Source organism: Canis aureus, chromosome 31 (genome assembly GCF_053574225.1).
Source record: "Canis aureus isolate CA01 chromosome 31, VMU_Caureus_v.1.0, whole genome shotgun sequence".
Classification (NCBI taxonomy): domain Eukaryota; kingdom Metazoa; phylum Chordata; class Mammalia; order Carnivora; family Canidae; genus Canis; species Canis aureus.
In genome coordinates this window covers 23,138,691-23,145,841 of record NC_135641.1, presented here as the reverse complement: position 1 = coordinate 23,145,841, position 7,151 = coordinate 23,138,691, and positions in this window count along the sequence as shown.

Genomic DNA, 7,151 nt, shown 5'->3' with positions numbered 1-7,151 from the left:
CCATGGTTGAGATTGAGCCCCATGTTTGGGCACCCCTGCTCAATCCAAAGTCAGCATGAGAGTCTCTCCCCCTCCCCCTCTCTCAAATAGATAAATAAATCTTAAATAAAATTTTAAAATGAAAAAAATTACAAAATAAATTTTGAAAAATTGAGTAAATGGTATATAAAAACAGGTACCTTCCAACTAGATTTAGTGTACCCATTCTAATATCAGTAGCTATTGGTTTTTAATATTGAGAAAATAAAATCTCAAAATCCAATGACCAGACACGGTGCTGATCTTAAAACAAATTAGTGAGGATTATTCAGTTGAATATAGTAAGATGTCCAGCCATGCTTTCTCCTTCCTCTCCTCTAAAACATTGTGAAAATCAGAGATAATTTCCCTTGGCTTTAAACAAAAGGCCTCACCAGTGTTATTTATCTTATACCAGGTAGTTCTGTGTTTTGTCTTCTCTATCATTACCAGAAAATGCCAACAACCTGGACTTCTAGAATTTTTACTTAGGTTTATTTTAAAGTCATGCATATGTCTGATACTTTATTTGGTCAAAACTGCTAATTAACAACTCTGGTTTTGGGGCAACAGGTCTATTTCTTCCTTTGGCACATTCCCCTATCTTCTACCCCCCTTCTTTTATGTGTATTTGTTAGAGAAAAGGTTAAAATTAAATCTATAACCACAAATATTCCTGAACACCTTCTCTAACCTGGCACAGAAGTTTCAAAAACACATTAAGACAAATTGTGTTTGGTGAGAAGGGCTAAGCCAAGAGGGTTGTGAATAACTATGACCAATCCTATTTCTATAGATTATCTTGTGGCTTTGTCTAGCTTAATTTCTTGCCTTTCTAGGTCTAATGGCCATCCTTCATCCCAGATCTGACTCACAAATGGTCTCATTTCACTCTGCTGAAGCCATATCGCAGTGAGTCAGGCTTAGTTCTAGACATCACAAACTTGCATATGCAAAGGTGAGTGATCAGAGTGGTGAACAGCAGACCTGGTTCATGGTGAGGACGCTGAGAAATGGGGTACCTGAAAGAACTGGAGGTCATGATGATTGATAATCCATCTACTAAAGCGCAAGTAGGAGGCTGTTCTTTGTAGCTCCGCAATGCATTACCACCAAGAACACCGCCTTACATCGTGTCCCTGAACCTCATGTTCTTCATTTATAACATAAGCCAATGGGCTAGAAGCTCTTGCTCTAAATGGCTCTGAGTCTATAATTAGTGGGAACCTGATTTCGGCCCAACTCAAGAAAAATCTTTCTTCCAATCAACCAGTCTTCCAGTAACAGGCAGTGTTAGGAAGTGGTGCTCTCTTGTTGGCATGGGCAGAGTTGGGACAATCATCTGTCAGGAAGCCCATAGCAGGATCTCATGCAACCTCTGGGAAGATGTACCAGATTATTGCAAAAATCCTTTCCAAAAAAAAAAAAAAAATCCTTTCCAACTCTGTCTAGAAACCTTTCCTATTTCAGTTGTCAGAGAGCAACTCCCGTTGAAGTAATGTTCAAGTGCTCAAAGTCAAGAACCTCAGCAGGAAGAGGGAGAGCAAAAAACAGTCTGCAGTAGGACAGTAATATCCTCAGGATGCCTGGGTGGCTCAGCGGTTGAATGTCTGCCTTCAGCTCCGGGCGTGATCCCAGGGTCCGCGATTGAGTCCCACATCGGGCTCTTTGTGGGGAGCCTGCTTCTCCCTCTGCCTATGTCTCTGCCTCTCTCTCTATGTTTCTCATAAGTAAATAAATAAAATCTTAAAAAAAAAAAGTAATACCCTCATCTGTGTGCCAGGCATTTGACATATGGCATCTACCTTACAGCAGTTCCATTAGGTATTGTTCTTTTAGAAAATGGAATTGAAGCTCAGAGAGGCTAAGCAACCGTATTAAGGTCACACAGCTAATCAGTGAAAGTTAAGGAATTCAATTCTAGTTGTACTGACTTTAATACAGCTCTTTCCACAATGCTTACCTGTCTCAAAGGAACAGTATACAATGGGAAGAGGCAAAAAAAACATAGAGAAGTAGAATATCAAGGAAGCCCGATGCAGTATAAATCAGAAACCATGAACTAGAGATCAAAACTTCCATGGCCTGTAGGCAGGGGAGAGGGTGTTTACTTACATGCTGAGTTTGAGAGGCCACTGTACCAATAGTGAACATTGAATTATAAAACAAGAGGCTCCTGGTGTTTCTGCTGACATGACTGTTTTAGACTGAATGTTTGTATCCCTTCCAGAGAATCTGCCAGATTCTCTCACTGGGACTATCCTCAATCTCTTCAGGCATTTACCACTTTTCAACCTTCATTATAATTACTTGACTCGTGTTCCCTTAGACCATAGATTCATTCACTAAAGTTATTTTTTACTGTTATTTTACTATATGCTGTACATCTACATACTTAAATGTATGATACTACTGCTTGGATATCTTCCATGTGCTCCACCAAATCCCCTCTTCACCCTTCCCTGTCCTACTGTGTGCTGTAGGCTGCCAGTTACAAATGGCTCTAATGGGCTCTCTTGCCCTCTGTCTTCTGCTTCCATTCAGCCATTAGGGGGCATAGGCAGGAGTGGGAGAAGAATAAGAGGATATTTATTTCCTCAGCTCCCAACTTGTCATGCTGCAATGAGCAATGACTGTGCTATGCCTAAGTCTGTCCTGGAGGTCTCGATTCCATTAAATTGTCCCTCCCTCCCATCACTCTTGAGTTGCTGCTTGTAGCAGGATGCTTCACCAACTCTTGTTTATGTCACCCAACCACACCCACACATCTAAATAGTGCCTTATTAGATTTTCACTCACTCTTTTTGAGTACATCATGTTTCTTACCAGGACTCTAATATATGTACTTAAAAGCCTCAATAAAAAAGAAAGAATGAACAAATGAAAGAACAAAAGAGAGGCCTTTCACTCTTGTAGCTCTTTCCTTTGGTAATTATCTATGTATTTGTGACTAATTTGCTTACGCTATTGCTTGATTTATCAATTTTGGCTATTATCTATTAGGTTGCTATCCCATTGAAGTGAATGAAGAGACAGCCTTTGTTTTTAGGATGATTCAAACCAAAACGAAGAGTATTATCCTAATTTATAATGTAATGTAATCTCAGTAAAATACCAACTTTTTATGGAGCTTGACAAGCTGGTACTGAACTTCATATGGAAAAACAAATACACAAAAGTAGCCAGGAAAAAACTTTTAAAAAGAAAGAATGAAAGAACAGAAAAAAGCCATAAGGGAAACTAGGTATACTGGACATTAAAACATACTATGAAGCCTTTCAATTTAAACAGTGGGGTATGGGCACATGAATAGACCAGTAGAAAAGAAAGTCCACACATAGACCCAAGTACCTATGAAACTTTAGTATGTGATAAAGTTGGCATCTCAAAATACCTGGCTAAAAGGATTTTTTTTTTTTTATAAACAGTACTGGAACAAGTAGTTAGCTACTTGGAAAAAAAGGAAAAATTAGATCCATACCTCATACTATATACATGAACAAATTCTAAATGGACCTAAATATAAAAATGAAGCCACACATATTTTAGTCTAAAAAAATAAGTGAATTCCTCTTTAACCTGGGTCTCTAACTCAAAATCAAATGGAAGCAAGAAAAAACTGATAAACTTGACTACATAAAAGTAAAATTGTTGCAAGGGAAAAAAAAAAAACAACAGAGTAAGAAATGATCAAAATCAGGGCACCAAAAAAAAAAAAAAAATCAGGGCACCTGGGTGGCTCAGTGGTTGACTGTCTGCCTTTGGCTCAGGTCGTGATCCTGGGGTCCTGGGTTCAAGACCCACATTGGGCAAGGCAGCCCATTAGAGCTATTTGAACCTGCTTCTCCCTCTGCCTATGTCTCTGGCTCTCTGTGTCTCTCATGAATAGATAAAATCTTTTTTAAAAATCTGGAAGAAAATATTTGCAACATGTATCACAGATAAAGGGCTTTAAGTAACTCATAAAAATTGAGGAAAAACATAGATCAAAACCCAACAGAAGAATGGACAGAACACATGAACAGAAAATGTACCCCCAAAAAGGAAATAAAGATGATTTTTTAAAAAAATAAAGGTAGTTCTTAAACATATGAAAAGAAGTTCCTTCTCACTCATAAGAGAGATAAAAATTAAAACTACATTGAGGGGACACCTGGGTGGCTCAGCGGTTGACCGTCTGTCTTTGGCTCAGGGTGTGATCCCAGGGTTCTAAGATCGAGTCCCACATGGGGCTCCCTGTGAGGATCCTGTTTCTCCTCTGCCTAGGTCTCTGCCTCTCTCTCTACCTCTCATGAATAAATGAATAAAATCTTAAGAATAAGTAAACAAAACTACACTGAGATACCATTTCTCACCTATCAAATTGGCAAAAAATAAAAACTATGATAACATAACTTGTTGGCAAGTTATCAGGGAATGGGCACTCTTATACATTGCTGGTGAGAAGGCAAATTGGTATAACCTTTGTGGAGAATTTCACAACATATATTTAAAACACACACACACACACACACATAATATTTTGACCTAGAAATACCACTAAGAATTTACCCTGAAGATCAACCTCCAACACATGTAAAGGTCATTTGTAACATCACTGTTTGCAAAATAAAAAACTTCTGGAAACCACTGACATGTACATATATATGGCATATGAGTATAACCAGCTGTTAAATAAAAAAGAATGAGAAAGATCTCTATGAACTGGTATGGAGTGATTTCCATGATACATTGTTAAGTAAAGAAATCAAGTGCAAAAGAGTATCTGCAGTATGCTTTGTTGTTGGAAAAGGAGGAATAAGAAAACATACATGTGGGCAGCCCCGATGGCCCAGCGGTTTGGTGCCACCTTCAGCCTGGGGTGTGATCCTGGAGACCCTGGATTGAGTCCCACATTGGGCTCCCTGCATCCATGCTTCTTCCTCTGCCTGTGTCTCTGCCTCTCTGTCTGTCATGATTAAATAAATAAAATCTTAAAAAAAATACATGTATATGTTCATTTGTGCAAAAAAGAAACAGGAAACATAAGCCAGAGGTTATTAAGACTGGTTGCTCTCCAGAAACAGACTCTTAACTATAGAGAATTTCATGGTTATCAGAGGAGAGGTGGGGGGGATGGATTAAATAGACGATGGGAATTAAGAAGTGCACTTGTCGTGATGAAAACTAGGTAATATATGGACTTGTTCAATCACTATAGTGTACACCTGAAACTACTATTGCATTGTATATTAACTAATTGGTATTAAAATAAAAACTAAGGGATGCCTGAATGGCTCAGTGGTTGAGCATCTGCCTTTGGCTCAGGTCTTGATCCTGGGGTCCTGGGAGCAAGTCTCTCATGAATAAATAAATAAAATCTTTTTTAAAAAACAACTTTAAAAAACCCTGATTCTTCTCAGGGGTTGGGTGGGAAGGGGTTGGATAGAAAAGAAGGAATGGAAAGCCAATGAAAATAATCTGACTATACCTTCTGTGTTTGTTTTTTAAAGATTTTTATTTATTTATTTATGAGAGACACACAGAGAGAGGCAGAGACATAGGCAGAGGGAGAAGCAGACTCCTCAAGGGCAGCCCAGTGCAGGACTTGATCCCAGGACCCTGGGATCATGACCTGAGCTGAAGGCAGATGCTCAACCACTGAGACACCCAAGTGTCCCACCTTCTGTGTTTTGGAACTATGTTAACGTTTTACATACTCAAAACAACAAAAAGAGAAAAAAAATGAATAAAATTAACAAAGATGGAGTGGGACTAAAATGTATAAAACAATTGAACCAACCAAATTTCAAATGAATAAAATAACTAGTACTGAAGGGGGAAAACAAAACACAAGTAACTTTTGAACAGTGCAATTGGACTGTATACTCTCAGGCTAAACACTAAAGAACTCTAACCTAATATTAGATAACAGGAGCCCAGTTAATATCCTTTTTTTTTTTTTCACAGAAACATGGATGAGCAATTCTGTGTATTCTAGGATCAAGCAAGTAAGTAAATATATCGTGGATAATGGGAACCAGGTTTCTCACTATCAAGAGTTACAAATATGGAAAAGTGGGAGGGAAGAAAAAATGAATCCTATAATGTTTCATTGGAATCAGAAGTATTGGTATGAACTTCTGATTTTTTTTAAAGATTTATTTGTATTTATTTATGATAGAGAGAGAGAGAGAGAGAGAGAGAAAGAGGCAGAGACACAGGCAGAGGGAGAAGCAGGCTCGATGCCGGGACTCCAGGATCGCGCCCTGGGCCAAAGGCAGGCGCGAAACCACTGAGCCACCCAGGGATCCCCGAACTTCTGATTTTTAATATAGTAATAGACTGGTAAATATAGACAGGCATAGATCTACATTTGAGTGTATTTACATAATCGATCTCCTAGGCTTTTTGGTTGGGAGGGCCTAGAATCAACAATATTCCAGAGCAATGTTAGATCTTTGTTTGTAACTACTGTTGTCTGTCTGGGATGTCTGGGTAGCTCAGTGGTTGAGCATCTGCCTTCTGCTCAGGGTGTGATCGTGGAGTCCCAGGATCAAGTCCTGCATCGGGGCTCCCTGCATGGGGCCTGCTTCTCCTCCCTCTGCCTATATCTTTGCCTCTTTCTCTTTCATGAATAAATAAAATCTTTTAAATAAACCAATATATACTTACATACATATGTACATACATACTGCTGTCTGTAGGGGCGCCTGGGGTGGCTCAGTGGTTGCCTTCAGCTCAGGTTGTGATCCGGATCCTGGGATTGAGTCCTGCACCCGGTGCCCCATGGGCAGCCTGCTTCTCTCTCTGCCTATGTCTCTGCCTCTCTGTGTGTCTCTCATGGATATATAAATAAAATCTTTAAAATAAAATAAAAATAAAATACTGTTGTCTGCTAACGAAGCACCAGGGTTTTTCAGGTAAGTAGCTTTTCATAGGACTGAGGCAGAGACAGTTGAAAATGAGGAACTATGCCAGAAGTTCATGTGAACCAGCTTGGAGGGGCTCTTACTGGCTAAAAGTGGGACAATGTGAGCTGAAAAATACTTAATGGTAGTAAATGTTTATAACACTTTGAATAACATATGCATCCACACTGATACATTAAATGGGAAAAAAGGGATCCCAGGGTGGCTCAGTGGTTTAGTGCC